This window comes from Onychomys torridus, chromosome 19 (assembly GCF_903995425.1).
Source record: "Onychomys torridus chromosome 19, mOncTor1.1, whole genome shotgun sequence".
NCBI classification, from domain to species: domain Eukaryota; kingdom Metazoa; phylum Chordata; class Mammalia; order Rodentia; family Cricetidae; genus Onychomys; species Onychomys torridus.
This window is the reverse complement of record NC_050461.1, coordinates 59,535,197-59,552,562: the sequence shown is the minus strand read 5'-3', so window position 1 is coordinate 59,552,562 and position 17,366 is coordinate 59,535,197.

The window sequence follows — 17,366 nt, the reverse complement described above, 5'->3', positions numbered from 1 at the left end:
TGAGCTTGTCAGTTTCTCAGCACTCAGAGATTATGGTGAGATCAGTGGCAGTATTTCTTACTAATTGTGACTTCTTAATATCAAGTGAAGCGTACCTATATGGGAGGACCTACAAGATCCGGCCAATCCAAACATCTAAGGAGGAGGCAGCAGAGTGCAAGCCCTAGATCCTAAGAAGTGTCAAAAACGCTGATTTCAGATTCTAAGGTTCAATCAGCCTTTAAGAAATTATCTCTTGTCTGGTTTCAGAAGAGTTTCAAAGAAGAATACCCACAATTATCCGAAAAGGTTACTGAGGCGTTATCTCTCCCGTGTTTACCACAGCAATCTACTGCCATGGGCTGAACACAGAGGCAGGTCTGAGGCTGACCACACATACATCAAAGCCACAACCTTAAACATATTTGCAAAAGTGTACCTTTTGAACTGTGTGCACCAATTTTTGTGTTTAAAAGAGTGACTACTTTTCATAAAAACACATATCACGTATGTTAATATGTGATAAGTTCATTATTGCTGTTTTGGAGTGGATTAAATTTTGGAAAATTCCCAGTTTTTATTTCTAATAAAGTAAGTACTGATAGAAATTACCTACAGAACCAAAACCTCTGATAAATTCTGAGAGTAGAAATGGTCCCGAGACCAAGAAGATTGAGAACTTTGCTCTAGGTGTCAAGGCTGTGTGTTCCTGGGGACATGGATGACAGTAGGTTTGTTTTGGGCTCACTAATGTGGCAGAAGAATCACACAAGTAAGACACAGGGTAGAGGAAAATGGGGGGTTGTGATAAAGTTGAATGATGCTGAGCAGTGTGGACTTCAAGTATGCAGAGAACAGGTCTGTGTGAAACTTGCTTCCAAGATAGAGGCGACTAACCCGTCAGCTGGCTGGAATGCTGCCAGCATTCATTTCATGTCACCACCACGGGGCACAGTAGGGTGGGCCTCATCGCATCCGCTGAAGGCCTGAGCACCTTCTCAAGAACTGAGGTTTCTGCATCTAAATAGCCTTCAGACAAAGAGCAATCTATCCACTGCCACCCGAACGCCCAGGCTGCTGCCTGTCCTATGGATTCCAGACTTGACAGTTCTCAAATCACACAAACTGTTTCCCTAAAATCAAAACTGAATCACAAAAATTAAAAGACTGAACATATGAATGTGTAGGAAGGTTGGAGAGGTGCCATAGAAACTTGAAAGCTGGATAGGGCTTTGCTTCTCAGCTGGGGCCTGTCAACTGCCAGGATGGCCGCTACCTGCCAGGATGCTCACTGGGGACTGTCACGCTGCCACACCTGGCCCAGGGCACTGGTCAACAAGGGCTGCCGTAGCCGTCACTAGACCCCTTAGGACAGACACCTGAGGCTCTTCACTTTGCCGTTCACAACTGTGGTTAAGTTACCTTCTCTGGCGATCAAGTCTCTCACCCTACCCCATAAAGAAGACTGATTGGTGAGAGAGGATTTATGATTCTATGCCTGCTCACAGATAGAGGCCACCACATTCTGTTTTCATAATTGTTGATGTTAAGCATGGCTACCACAGGGGACCGCCATCCAGAGACACTCTTCTTTCTCTGGGAAAGGAATGTAGCCTGATCAATGTAGCCAGTGTAGTTCCAAGGCCACCTGATTCTGTGGTACGTCCATTCACATGCTGATTTGTTTGCCAAGATGTTGTGCTATTTGTATTCATGATTGACAAGTCTTCAGCATGGATGTGGCCTAGTAGGCCACTACCACAAAGATATTTAAATGGCCTCACTTGTGTGATGGTTTGTGTCTCGTGATGTTTAGTTCTTCTCTTTTTTCCTCTTTCAGATTTTTTTTTTTAAACAAGCCTTCATGCATTCCAGGTGGACCTTGAATTCACTGTGGAGCTCCTGCTGGTCTCAAACTCCTTCTGCATCAACTTTCCAAGTGCTGGGCTTGCAATGGGAGCCACCACATCTAGCTTGATTCTTCTGATTCTCTTCAAATCACAGTCTTCTTGCAGACCCTGAATGACTGCTGGGGTCTTTAGGAAGAGACTCAGGTTCATTGGTACCTGCCTGGTTTCAGTGTGAGGCCTCTAAGTTACCTGGGGAAATGAAGATGAGTCTTGAGCTAACCTCATCTCCATCTTCACAGCCACAGACTTGGTTACCAGAGATTCAACTTCCCGTTTCTGTATGCTCTCCCCCCCAGGGTAGAACTACAGAGATTGCCAGCACAGTTTCGTTTCTATAGCTCCAGAGGCATAGGAAGGATAGACCAAGGAGAGAGTAAGCTAGTTTCAGGAAAAGCAGGTGATTCGCACATTCCCCTGGAAAATGCATTGTAGGAAAACAATTAAAAGTTCATTTGGCAGGTGGTGAGAAGGCATGTCAAGTCTCTAACCTCTCCTTTATTCTACAGCAGTGGAAGGCTTTTATTTGAGTTCTCCAGACACTTTCCGCCATGTCCTTTTTAATAAGAAACAGATGAGACCATTGTCTGCCTTTAACTTCCGCTCTGGCTTTTGAGCACTCTGATGTGACAGGAGACACAAGAGCAAGTTAACTTGGTCAGTAGCTGAGCATTTCCTTGGAGAGTGGAGTGTCATCTTGTTCTGTGAGGTCAAGACAAGTCTGGAGGACTTAGAAGACAGTATAAGGTGGATGGAGGGCAGGGGACACTGTGTTTGTTAGGGGGATGGGGGATGAACCCAGGGTCTTGAGTATGTTCACCAAGCACTGCTTCATTGTTTCAAGTACTTCCTGCACACTCTGGACACTTATAGCTGCTCGAGGAATTGGAAGAAAGGGGAGGTAGGCAGCCTTTGAGTTGAGTTGTTTATGGTTCTGTAGAGTCCTGGGTTTCTGAGTGAAGACAGCTGGCCGGAGTCCTGTTCTGGCCTCACCGTAGCCCTATGATCCTGAGTAAAAGGCTTGACAGTTTGTGAAATGGAACCAAGGATGCCTGTGAGGATTGATTATGGGAGGAACACCGTCAGCTCTGTTCCCCGAGACCTTCCTCCCAAAGCATGCTCTGCTTTGAGCTGAGGGAGCACACTGGAGCTGCAGCCTGGAGGTAGAGAAAAGGCAAAGGGGGTTCAGAGATAACCAGAAAAGTGAGGGTGGACCAGGCACCAGGACTGGTGGGCCCAGTCCTCAGGGCTAGACAGAAGCAGGCAGTCTGCCATGGTCAGTAATTACTAGCCTTCTACATTCCTGAACCAAGGAGGAGCCGCCCAGGCATCATCTGGGACAATAGTCTGGACAGGGGTGTAGAAGGGAAGAAGACACTGAGACAGGTGGACAGGGAGGGTGCCTGTGAGAACACAGAGTGGAGACAGAGAGTGGGGATCGTGGGAATGGTACCCACAGAGAGTAGGCAGCATGCGGTGGGGATCCCAGGGCTTTGGGGTTACTGTAGTCACTGTGTGGGAGGGGTCACAGTGGAAGGGATGCTACCAGAGTGGCTCTGTGATGATGACTTCAGCCAGGGTGGCTGGGCATAGCAGGAGAACATGAGACAAGAGACCTGCAGTCTGACCCTGAGTGATGGTGACATTTTAAGAGACTCCTGTTTCATCATCAAGGGATAATGACCCAGGACGGCAGTGCAAGAACCATTAATTAACATTTGCACGGGGATCCTGGCCAGAGACTAGAGAGCATTTAGAAAAGGCTTCTAGGTCTCTGCATAAGGCAAGCAGACAAGAAAGGTACCCTCCAGAGGCATCTCTGCAAGGCCTGGACTCAATCACAAGGAGATAGAAACAGTGGTGGTCACAGAAGCCTGGTGCGACCAGGTGGGGGATGAGAGTGAGCTTCTCAGTCGTGGGCGCTGGGGACCACAGCGCCACCCACACAAAGTCATTGTCTATTCCAGATGAAAGCTCCTGCGCACACGTTCCCAGGCACTTTGGGTTTGTGGATTCATCCTTCATGACGAGGCTGTGAAGTCAATTAGAGGGGAACTAGACTCCAATTACCTTCGATGGGCAGAGCTGGTGACCTTTCGAAGGCCTAACTGTCAAGTGGGCGTTTGAAGGACTGAAGCCGATGTTTATCGCTCCCTGATTATTCCAGAGTGTAGCTAGAAGTTTCTCCAGTCCTGTCTGGGCCCTACAGTCCCATGGCCTGCTCATAAAATAATCACACAGAGGCTTACTATTATTTAAAACTGTTTGGCCATTAGCTCAGACCTACCACTGACTAGCTCTTACATTTAAACCCAGCTCATTTCTGTTCATCTTTATGTTGCCACATGTTCCGTGGCCTTAGCTGTGGCGGCACACAGGCTATTGACCCGGCGTTCCACTTCCCAGAATTCTCCTCTCTGCTTGTCCCGCCTATACTTCCTGCCTGTCTACTGGCCAATCAGCATTTTATTTATCAATCAATCAGAGTAATACACAGCACACAGAGCATCCCACGGCACCAGAGACATTTTTCATTCACATTGGATTTCTTCCAGATGCTTGATGCTAACATTAATGCAGAGGCAATGCTGGAGCAGAACATAGTTAACTTGCATTTACTCAGAAATAGAAACTTTCAAATTCCTTACTACAAGCTGGTATTTCTCTTCCCTTTGCCGCCAGCACTGGGCCATCCCAGCCCCACTCTATAGTCTTAGAATGGCAGCCACGCCTGTCTCCATTTGTCCGGCTTTATCCCCTCTGAACTCAGCCTGGTTCAGTCCCAGGACCTAGGTGTGTGCTAGGAAAGATGGAGCATGGAGTCTACCCTATGTGTGGAAGTCCTGCTGCTGAATTGTGGGGACAGGCAGTGATGCTCCAGGGTCTTAGCATATTTCAGGTCAGCCCCGCCCCATTCTCAGACCCCAGTCTTCCTGTTGGGAAAACTTCTCTGTTGCCCTACCTTTAGCAAGCCTCTCTGCTGGCAGCAACTGCCCCTCTTTTATGAAGAATCCATTCTAGAGCAGACTGTCCAGCTCTCTGAGCAAGACTGTTCTTTCCACCACAAACAAATACAGTGTGCTGTAGCTGTGGTTCAGGCTGCCCGGCAGACACCGGGAAGAGCAGTGTGTGTGGTTTAGATACCTGGACACTCAGAAGCTAGACAGGGCCCTCCAAAGGTATGCACAGCACCTGTTATTCATGGCCCTGGACTGACACCAGATGAGCACAGAGCAGCTGCCACTCAGCTCTCTATGAGCCACCTCCTTCTGGATGCCAGGATACTGTCCGTGTGCATACATTAAAAGAGACAGGAGAAGCAGAGCATTTCTTTAAAAACACACACACACACACACACACACACACACACACACACACACACACACCCCAACACACTAATATCATTTAATCACACTTCCCCTACCCGCAGTTGGTAGACGGTAGACTAAATTCAGTGGGACTGAATTTCTGAAGGAGAAAAACAAACCAGAGGAATGAAGTAGCCAAGTCTGTGGCCGACCCGAAGCAAATGGATAGGAGATCCCAGTGGGTGGGCCCTGGACCCGAGGCAGAGAGGAGCACAATATTTCCTAGTCTCCTTCAGACCCAGAGCTCTAGCCACACAGAGCCCACATCCCCACAGAGCCCACATCCCCGCAGCTTAGGACGCTCTGCATTTGTCCTCATTCAACCCGCCCACATTTCAGAGATAAGAACCCTGGGTAAAGGAGCCAGAGACTGCGGATCCATTCTTTGAAAGCATTCAGTATACTTCTGGTGTGCTGAAATAATTCACTGTGCTGACCAGGACAGAGCAGCCTGAAAAGTTCTGGCAATCCTTTATCTGTAATACAACGTGACTGTCGTTTCTGAGTCTGAGGAGCACACACAGCAGAGCACATAGAGTGCCCACTGGCGGGACCATGGAACACCAGTGCATGTGAGACTGCGTAAGATCTAGAAATGGCAGGGGTGGGACAAACCAGGGCTGACTCCTTGCTGTTCTCCCGGGTGACACAGTCACCTGCATGGGCAGAACATGGATGGTCTCCAGGCATTCGTGCCATGGTCCTATAGCGTGTCCGCTGAGGGTCCAACGTTCTCATGCTGTCCAGCAAGAGCTGTGAGCCAGAATTCTCGACTGAGTCCTCAGTGGTTGTAGATTGCACCAAAGGACTGTGATGAGATGATCTTCTTACAAAAATAGAAGTCACAAGGGAAACTCATTAGGCCGTGCTAACAATGGCAGGGAGCGCATCTATGACAGCCGAGTCTGCTTTCTTTTTGCTGTTCTGAGAAGCCTCTGGTTGCTTCGGTGGGTTGCATTTCTTTAGAGCACACGAAACAGTGGCTATAGGAATCAAAACGGAATCTTACAGACAAGCAGCACTCTGTGTACCTGTACTAATATTTCCTTTAACTTTCACAGATGGGCGTCTTCTCAATCTTTAGGGGACAGAGAAGGAATAATGTAAAGAAGATTTACTGCCTAGAATACCTGGCACTGTGTACATAGACTGGCCTGGAACAGGACTTGATGTTACACAAGAGAGGGTCTTACACACACACACACACACACACACACACACACACACACACACACAATCTGTGTGGCTGAACTTAGAATCAGTTTAAACTGGATGTGATGGCACATGCCTATAATTCCAGTAGGGAGGCTGAGGCAGGAGGACTGAGAGTTTGAGGATAGATTAGGCTATGCAGTGAAATTCTGTTTTAAAGAACCAACCGATCAAACATAATGCAGCAATTTGGCTCTTTCCACAAAACATGACTCATTACTGATAGTGTCATAAATTCTAGGTACAAATAGCACTAACTTTATTAATATCTAAAAAGGCTTTTGTTTTTGGAGAAGCCCAGGCTGGTCTCAAACTTGCTATATTCAGGATAATACTGGACTCCTGATCCTTCTGCCTCTGCCTCCCAAATTCTGAGATTACAGGACTCCACCACCACATTTGATTTAAAAATGTTAAATCATCCACATTTTAGAGCTAGGGAGATATTGTTCTGCTAAAGTCTTAGAGTTTATATACAATATATATAAGCATATATATATGTATTCTCATCACTGTGACAAAATGCCTGGAGAAAGCAGCCTAAAGGATCAGCCTGTCGATGACAAAGGCATAGCGGTGAGAGCTTACTTTCTCATCTGGGTGGATCAAGAAACAGAGACAGGACAGGGAACAGGAAGAGACTCAAGAATTTAAAACAGGGAAAGAAACCCATGATAATTGATGGGGGAAATAACTATGAAAAATTATCATTATAGATTTTGTTGTTGTTTTGTTTTTTCGAGACAGGGTCTTTCTATCCCTGGCTGTCCTAGAACTTACTCTGTAGACCAGGTTGGCTTTAAACTAAGATATCTACCTGCCTTTTCCTCCTAAATGCTGGGATTAAACATGTGGGCCACCACTGCCCAGATGATAATTTTCAGTAAGAGATGTGTAGAAAGAACTATATTGTTCCTCAATGCCTTCTAATCCAGCTAATGGTCACACGGATGTCTTCTAGAACTTGTAGTATGAGATAACACCCGTGGTGACCCTTATAGGTGGGTCATTGTAATCTAGTTTTGTTGTTGTTGTTGTTGTTGTTGTTGTTACTTTAATTCAAAGTATGCATCTGTTGAAACTTCTTAAAATACTTGCAAATGAAGGTAGTTAAATTTCAATCATTATTAATCCAGTTCCATCCCTCTTTCATAAGAAAGTGCCATAATTGAGATAGTTTAATGGTCTTGTTGGTTGTGCAGATGTGGGGGACACCTGTAAATACACAGCATCCATAATTTGAGTGATTAAAAAAGATAATTTCTGTTCTTTTGCAGTGCAGGGGATGGAACCTAAGACCTCATGCATGGCAAGCAAATGCTCTGGCCTTGAGCCACACCCTGGGCTGGGAAAACTGGTTCTAATGGGAATTTTTCCTACGCAGCACACATTTAGTATCCACAGTGTCAGTGTAAATCTACAGACAAAGTATGTCCTTTCTGCCATTAAGTTTCCAGATTTTTTTATTGAGATGGCTTAAAATGATCATAATTAATTGTATCTGGATATAATAAAATATAGTTAATATAAAATAGATGTGTATGATGAAATCTGTAAAGCAGTCACGTTGTAATGTGCATCAGTTGAATGAGACAGAGAGAGAGAGAGAGAGAGAGAGAGAGAGAGAGAGAAGTACTAGGAGAAGTGAAAATTGGGGACATGTTCGGATCTGAGGACTGCTCTGCGCTCAGCTGAGGGAACATTTGATCCAGTGTATAGGTTTTACACGGCCCTGTCTAACAGATCTATGCCATGAAAGGAGCTGAACAGCAGAGAACTCACTTTGATAAACACGGCTCTCTGACCAAGAGATGGAGAATTTCCTCAGATCAGAAAGAGAGGCAGTCTTGCTAGGAGAGGGAGAAAGGCTGGCCTGGACCACTGCTTCAACAGCAGCATCCATTGTCTGTAAGTCACACAAGTGTCTTTTCTGTTATTGTTGTTTTCTTTCTGCTACATGGCAAACCCACTGAGAGCAGAGATGTTTGTTGTTGCTTATTTGAATCCCTGATCTAACAGGCAGTGTTCCTTGCTCAGAGTAGATGTTTCTGAGTCAACAGAGTCATACAGAAGAAGTAGATGGAGAATGAAGGCAAGCTAGAAGACGATGTTTACACAAGATGGAAGTGATACGATTTGAAACAAAACTTTAAGAGGGAAAACCATCAATTTGTCCGCTGAATTATACAAAAAACGTTCTTGTGGTTTGGTGGGAAAGTAAAGAAACAAAGCAAATACAAAGGTGGTTGAACACTTTGAATTCTGAAACTAGATCAAGGGCACAGACCTCTGTAGGTCAAGTTCACCAAGATAGTTAACTATGACTCCTCAATAAACAGTTCCATTGTTTGGCTTAATAGCATGACTAAGGCTGGACCCCTCTCCCTTAATTGGTGTTCAAAGTGGAAATGGTTTCTGCACCATCCAGTATATCAGTGATGATTGATACCTGACATTCTCTCTTCCGACTGATGTCACCTAACAACTATGTAATAAAATGGGAAGGTGTCAGAAGACCTTTCAGGGATAGTCCATGTTAAACCATAGCTCATTCAAAGACAGTTCTGTAAGCTAAGCGGATGTCATGCACGTTTTAGGTATTTGCAGATGATCTGAAGATTATTGGAACAATCTGATGAAAAATTTGTACTGTAATGCACATATATCGGTCAGTAGCTATGTGTGAGTTGTAGTAATAACTGTAGTTTTGGAAGCTAAGGGGATATGCCTGAGAATTAGTATCACTACTTTGTGTGTGTGGGCGGGGGGAGCAAGGTCTTACCATGTAGTCTTGACTGGTCTGGAACTTTCTGTATAAAGCAGATTGGCTTCAAATTCATAAAGATGCACCTGCCTCTGCCTCCCAAGTGCTAGGGTTAAAGCTGTGTACCACCATGCCCAGCTACACCCAAGAATTTTTCAGCATCTAATTTCTGAGCATACATTGATTTATATGTTCATTTGCTTGTGTGGTTGTTAACTCTCTTCACTCCTGGCACTGGGCACTACCTGTGGCTGGGAGTGGGCTTTCCAGTTTGTATGGGTTCTCAAGGCATCTGCAGCTTTCTTGCATTTCCATGCATGCACTCATGCTGGGAAACCCAGTGCCAGGTTTACAACAGAGCCCACCACAGTACCTGGACCAGGAGGAGATGAGCAGGCACTATGGCTGGACACGTTCAAGGTCCGGAGAAGGAGGTTTAAACTCAGCGGCAGTTGGTGGGCATCTTAGGGAGTAGGGTCAGGACACAGGCTTACTGTGGTGGGATGATGGGGACTGAGAGTAACTTAGGGATGGGAATACACAGAAAACATCCACAGGGCAGCTCCTTTGCAGGCGTGAGGCGTGCGACAGACTGGAGCGCCAGGATACCAGCTCAGGCTGGAGTCTGGCTCCTCGGCAGTTGGTAGAGGGGCATGGGTGTTCTAGAAAGACAGGCTCATGTGAGTTGGCATTACGGTTTGGATATGACACTCAGGAGGTTCCCCAGGGTTTCCCGTGTTGGAAGTACAACCTGCAGTGGGGTGTGATGAGGCAACAGATCTTTAAGAAGGGGATAGGCCATGGGTCTTGTGGGATCAGAGTTGATTGATTCTGATCTGGGATAAACTGGTTTATACAAGGGTGAACTGGTTCCAGTGTTAGAAAAAGTCTGGCCTCCTTAGCCTCTGGCTTCCTATCTTATCATGTGATCTGTTTGGCACAAGATCCTGCCTCTATGATATCACCTGCCAGGAGGCCCTCACTACAGCTTGCAGATGCCTGCACCATGACCTAAAATCTCTAGAAGCAACATGAGATAAATTAACCTCTTCTTAAAATAAAGTATCCAGCTCCAGGTATTCTGTTATAGCAACACCAAATGGCTAAGACAGCTGGGCTGGAGGCAAAGAGCTGAGCATGCGTTGGAGGTGCTGATAAGAGAGAGGAGGTGGTGGGGGCTCACACAAAGTTCTCCTAGCTTAGGAACAGGGATATGTGGGGAAGTAACAGTCTTCAGAATGCTCCTCAGGGTGGAAACTGGGGTTGAAAGGAAGTGGTAGATAATAAAGGTTCACACAGCATCCAGTCTGGTGCCCTGAATCAGAGCAGAGGAGATGTGGTGATGTGCTTGAGCCTGAACTCTGCAGGGCTGGGGAAATGTTGGAGACTAGGGCAGGGCTATGGTTCTGGCTTGGAGGAGGAGTTGAAGTGTAGAAAAACAGACTACTAAGTAGAGCACTTGAGGCGCTTGCTTTGGCTCAAGCTTGGAATTGTTGGAAGGTGAGGGAAAGTCTGATCAGGCTGTGGAGAGTTGGGCATCGGGCCAGGGAGCATCCCTCAGCTCTGCATGTGAATATGTGCACTTGGGACCTTTTGGGTTCTCCTAACAGAGAAACTGAGTCATCTCTGAGGGTGCCATCAGGGCAAAGCTGGTACTGCTCACCCCAGCATCCTGGGAAAGGCACTTGCATGTCTGTTGACAAGGTAGACTTGCTGACTTCCTCATCCACATCAGGGCCTCCTTGGGCAATGCCACCTCTGCGATCACGTTTTATGTAAGAGAACCCTACTATGGACTCTCCTCTCAGAAGGCTTCACAGGGAAGAAGTGGGAAGGGGATGGGCAGAGCTGATGAGCTATGCACTGTGGGGCCTGTAATGCCTATCCTGAGGGCCCTGCTATTGGTTGTAGTATTAAGGCAACTCTACATAGTTAAAAGGGAGGTTTATTTTGTGTGGTAACTTACAAGTAAAGGGATAGGTTACAGGGTCCAGGAAAGGTGTAGCACAGTCCAGCAGTGTTCTCTGGAGAACTCTGCTCAATTTACCTCCAGTGTCCAGGATCCAGGAACTGAGAGAGCTGGCACATCCCGATCTCAGGTCTTAAGGGCTCTTGTCTCAGCTGCGCCTTGTAGGCATGACAGTTACCGAAGCCTCAATGTGGGTAGTACTTCCAGGTCAAAGCTGGAACAGCTATCCACTACATCTCCCACTTTGGTCTAAATAAGAACGTTCTAACCTAATACAAGACTATGTACAATAGGAACGATTATCAAATATTGTCCAGGAGTAATGAGGGATAAGATACCTAGGTAAGATGGAACTACAACCAACACAAACAATATCAAACAAGAGACACATACTGAAATCCAGAGAAGTCTGGAGCATAGGTAAATGGCATGTTACAGAGATCATTCCAAAAGGTGTCCTATCCTAAAGAACCTAAATCTAATATTTAATATGTTCTATCTAAGATATATTTATACTAAGTTGTAACTATAACTGCTAGTCTTCAATCCCATCAAAGACCTGAGAAGGAATATAATGGTACCTGAGAAATGGAAGATGGATACAAGAAACTTTCGGGAGTCTTGCAAGAGTTATAACATGTACCATTGGGATGGAGAACATAAGTCTCCATCAGGCTTAGGAGCAACCCTGGAAATTAATGCCTGATGAACAGCTTTCATTGTTAAAACTTGTATGTTTGTTAAAAATGAGCCTAATCTTGTATTCCTCTAGCCTGAGTTTGTTCATCCATTCTGTTTATTCAGCTAAAATTTGGTCCCTGTACAGAACTAAATAAAGCCTTGCATATACACTGATTATCACCAAGGGAAACTGAATATTGGGAGACTATCTTTTGAAAAATAAGGCTATTTCACAGAAAATGATAGCAATAGAATTTCCCTGAGGATTGTTTTGGATATGTTCGTGTTCTAATTAGAGAGCCATAATTTAACCTGAAAAAGAAAAGAAATGGAACTAAGAAAATAATGTGTGCATCTTAAGATCATTTTAATAAAGCAGAGAGGAAATGCATGGCCACTGAAGGAAAGGTTCACAGGACCCCACGTGTAGAAATATGGTAACGAAGCCAACACCTGTCTTGTGTGTGGATCATGTGGAGCTGTGGCTTGTTCTTCCCCAGAGTGGATCATGTGTGGGACAGTGGCCTATTTTGTCCCACAGATGCATCCCCACAGACGTGGTGGTTCATGAGTGTTTCAGAGGCCTTCATAGTGGCCTCTCGAACTGCTCTGGCAGGAATTCCAGGGGCGATTTCTTATTCCTTTCTGAAATGGTGATGCAGCCCCTGCTGACTCTGGTACTAGTGCCAGGTCAGAAGTGATGGAGGAAGCCATCAACTGGCCATAAACCAACTCATCTGCATTGTTCTCATTCCCCTGGTGTGACAGGAAGTGGTTTTAGGAAGGTGTGAGGGCAGGAATGGGGAATGTGAGAGGCTGCTCACATCCAGTCTGTTTTCTGTCTTTCGTGGTGGGTCTTCCCTTCTCAGCTAATATCCACAGAAGTGACCTAAAGGTGTGTTTCCACTGGGATTCTAAGCCTACTTAAGTTGCCAATGAAGATGAGTCATCACAAAATCTAGTCTTTGCTGGGGAAGGTAGATGCCAAATCTTGAAACAGTGGCCTATGCTAACAATGGTTAGAAGGAGTTGTACATTTCTCTCCATGAGGCCTGTAATGCAGCCTTTCTTGAAGTCTCTGTCACAGGAGAAAACTCTTGAACCCTTGCAGATTCCCACCCTGCACCCCATCACAACTCCCAGGATCAAAAGCAGCCTGTGGAGGTTGCCTTCTAACAACTATAAAAACCAACAGGTACAAGATCACCAACTACCAAATGGAGGGGCACATAGGCCAACTTGCCAGGAAATCATAACAAAGGAAATGCCTTCTAGGTGCCACATGCCACTTTATACTCCTCCCGTACAGCTACACTGCCAGGGAGCTCCCAGTGCTTCTGATTTTTAGAGAGGACCTGAGATCTCAAGCCTCTAAGCAACATGCACAGTGGATATACCTGGCCTCAGGGAGCTGGAGCCCAGCCTGATGAACTAGCTATGGTCTTCCTGCCTCTTCTCGACCCTCAAGACTTTTTGGGAAGAAAGTTATGTGCTGAGTTGAGTTGTGCATCTTGGAGCACAGCTGGAGGAGCTCATAGTAGGGTGGTCGAACAACAACAGAAAACAAAACAAAGCAGAAAAACCTTCCCCAAAGGAATTCCGGATCTCAGTCTGTGGAACGGTTGGATCCTTTCTCTACTGAATAACAGCATCCAAGCCACCAGATTTAAATATCATCATCATTGGAGCTGACAGGTGAGGGCTTGGCCTTGCTGGATGGGTGCAATAAAGTGTGGTAAGACGCTAAGGGTCCAGGTGTTCCAGATGTGAGGCTGATGCCTGGAGTCCACTGTCCCCAGATGTCCAGCAGCATCTCTCTGGTTTTGCCTGGCTACAGCTGAACTCAGAAGCTAGTGCTCTGAGCTCACCGATAGCATAATGCCAATGCTATACTTCAGCCTCTGAGGAGAAGTCATCAAAAGACGCAAAATCTGGGACACTCAAGGTTGAAGGAGCCTGTGTGTGCCTCCTAGGTCAGAATGGAAACAAAGCACACATAAAGAAGAGCTGTGCCCGGGCCCAGCTCAGCTCTTAGTCTCAGAGTTTATATTCATCCCCAAAGAGCCCTTGGTAGAGAGATGAAGATAGAAAATCCCGATTTAATCCAGCTCAGTTCTTGTCTGCAAATACTCTTTCTCACGGAGGCCATGTGTGCTTTTACATCTTAGTTTCATTCCTGAGTGTTGAGTTGTGCTTTAACGCCTGGGTGGGGCTGGGGGAGGGGAGAGCCCAGAGTGTGTAACCTTATGATTAATTCAAATATCCTTGGCCAGTGAATGCCTTTGAAGATGACTGTCCTTGAGGTAAGGACTACAGGAATCAGAATCCATTGAGACTGAGAAAAGACTCGCCAGGAGTGCTGTCACCAAAGCTCATGAGCTGGGAAGACACACCTGGAGATACACTGCTGTCTAACCTCTGTCAGATCCCTGCAAGAAGCATGCCAGAATTTGCATGGGCAAGCCGTCTTGTATTTGCTAACTGTGTCCAGTTGTGACCTCTTCTAGAACATCTGTCTGCTGTCCTGGGTCTGCCTGTGGATTCTTATGGTTCCTTAGCACCCATGGCTCTCTTTCCATTCACAGAGGGCTGGGCTGGGCAAGCCTGGCCAGGAGCACACCAGAAGCCACCCATCACTCATCTTAAAAACAAGGAAAATAAACTTGCCTTCTTTCCAGACCCAATTCACCTTCAGCCTTTCAAGGACAAGGAGAATAACAGAGATGTTAGACCTCTTGCCCAAATCAATGAGCTAGGATGAGGAGAGCAGAAACATAAATCTTCTGCTGATCCTCAGGGCAGGCTGAGCCCACAGCATGTGAGGGATTCAACATTTTCAAAGCCAGAGGACTGTGTCTTCAGATATGACTGAAAATAGAATTCCATTCTCTGAGCCCAGGAAACAGAGGTACACTGATGAGTAGTACCATGTCCAATGCATGTCTTTTGTGATGATCTGGACACTTGGGCTTCTGGAGTAGAACTTGAACCTGTTCTCCCCCTTGCTGACAGCTTTTTTGGATGACAGGGAAGTGCTGATCCCCGTACTTAGCAACCACTAGCCTAAGCTCTGGACCCATGAAGTCCAGGCTACTGGAAGCCCAGGACATAGTTAAGAACCCCATGGGGCTCTTGTGCTGTTTTAACTCTTCAAAGATGAGTGTTCTTCACTGGTCTCCTGTTTACCATTGGACATATGGTCACATTTCTCAATGCATGTCAGTTTCTAGGAACAGGGAAATAACTTTCCATCACGATGCACAATTAGGAATATAAAACAGTATTTAAGACCATAGTGTGAGTCTTGAATGTCCCTCAAAGATCCACATGTTAAAGTCTTGCTCTCTATAATAAAATGATGGTCCATTTTCAAAGGTGATGTGAGTCAGCATTACAGATGAACAGAAACACTGGATTTATCAGCTACCTCCCACATTATGCCAGTCTGGTCACCCCCAACCTAACTCAAATTGAAAATTCAGAGTAAAATAATTAGCTTGCCTGCAATGTCATGCACCTGATAAACTTTAAACTGAACAGGGTGCAAAATGTAAGGATAGACGCACAAAAGTCATTGTTAAGAAACAGGCAAACACAAGGAGTAGAAGGAAAGAAAAGACCCAGCTGATGTGTAAGATGCCCTCCTGACAACTCAGTCAAGGAAGAAAGGGAAGAAGGGACCTGCATTAGGGTCATAAAAACTGCTTCCTGGTTCAATCGGTGTGCCTGCCTTTCTGAGCGGAAGCTTTGCTTTGCGAAGCCAAAAGAAACAAAAGCAAAAGCAAAAAACAAAAGTGGAAAACAACAACAAAAATCGCCTCCCTTTGGTCACTTTGAGTCTCCAGCGTTCTCACTGTGAAGTAACAGTCCATGTTTCTCACAGCCCCCAGCCAGTGGCACTACTGAACATAACAGATCCTTCAAGAGGTGGGACCTGGTGGGAGGAAGTGAGACATTCCAGTTGTTTTCCATTGCTGTAGGACCCACCATGGTAAGGAAGACATGGGAGCAAGAACATGGGGCAGCTGGTCACATGATAGGGAAGACATGGGAACATGACCATGGGGCAGCTGGTCACACCGAATTTTCAATCAGGAAGCAGAAAGAGATGAATTGTGGTGTTGAGCTCCCCAAGCCGTGGAATGGTACAACCCAAATTTAGGGTGGGGCTTCCCACCTTATTTAACCCAGTCTAGAAACTTCCTCAAAGGTGTATCAAGAATTTTATCTCCTGGTTTATTCTAGATCATGCCAAACTGATAGTATCATCCCATGAGGCCACGGGGAGGTGCCCTTCAAGATACAAAGACCTCAGTGCCTTTCTTTCTCTTTTTGTCTTCTAGCTGACATGATGTGAGTAGTTCCCTCTGCCACACACTCTCTCTAGGCCTCATCTCTGAAGGCCCCAAAGCAGTGGGCCAACTAACAGTGGACTGAAACCACCCAGACTGAGCCCAGTTGGTCTTTCCTCCTTATCTTATCTCAAGTATTTTTTCACAGTGACAAAAAGTTGATGGTCACATATTCACGCTCCATTTCCTGTCACTCTTTATTTTCTGCCTTGGTATCTGGATCTGTCAACAACCATGACCTCAGTGGTTGTGCTGGGCACAAAAAGCATTCCCTTGGTTGAAGATTTGAGAATAGGACCCAGTACATCATGGATGTCCAGAGGAAGCCTGGATACCAGATACTGCAGAGCCCAACAGAGGCTCACTCACTTGGCTCCTGCTTGTCCTGCATGCCTTCTGGGGTCATGAGGTCGGTGGTTTTTCCTTTGCCTTTATTCTTGGACCAGGACAGGTAAAGCACATCACTAGATGAGGGAGCAAACACATAAGGGTCTCATCTCAGTACATCATGTTCTCCACAGATGTTGCAGACATTCCACGCCTAGACCTGGCCATGTGGGGATCCCTATAACAAAGGACCAGAAAGCCAGTCCTTTATGAGCTGCAGAAAACCCACAATGGATGTCTGTGGGCAGTGCTAACTATTGTCATGGTTCATCATTACTATGGGCTGTCCCAGAAAACATCTGGCTGACGGAGCCTGTCCTAATGGGAAGAAGGGACTTCTGGGCAGGCGTCTGACATAGAAGCTACAGACAGTGTCTGGGCTTCAAACTTTGAAGGAAATGGGCTTGCTTTTTATTTATTTCATTCTAATTTTTAGCCTTTAACTTTGCTTTTGCAGACAGCAACCCTATAGGAACTTGGAATAATCAGATACAGTGAGAACTGCAGAGCATGTGAGCTTTGCACAGCTCAGTCTTAGGGCTTTGCACATTGGCTGTTTTGGAAAGCCCCAACTACTGTGTACATTATTTATTGATCAAAGCTGCTCTCCTTTCTTCTGCCCCAGATGGGAACACAGAGCCTCCATTATGTAGGCGCTCCCATGGTCTCCTGGCAGTGGCTTATGTGCTGACATTTGATTTTATGCTGGTGAAAATAGGATCAAGGAAGCTCAGAGTTTGCAAATCT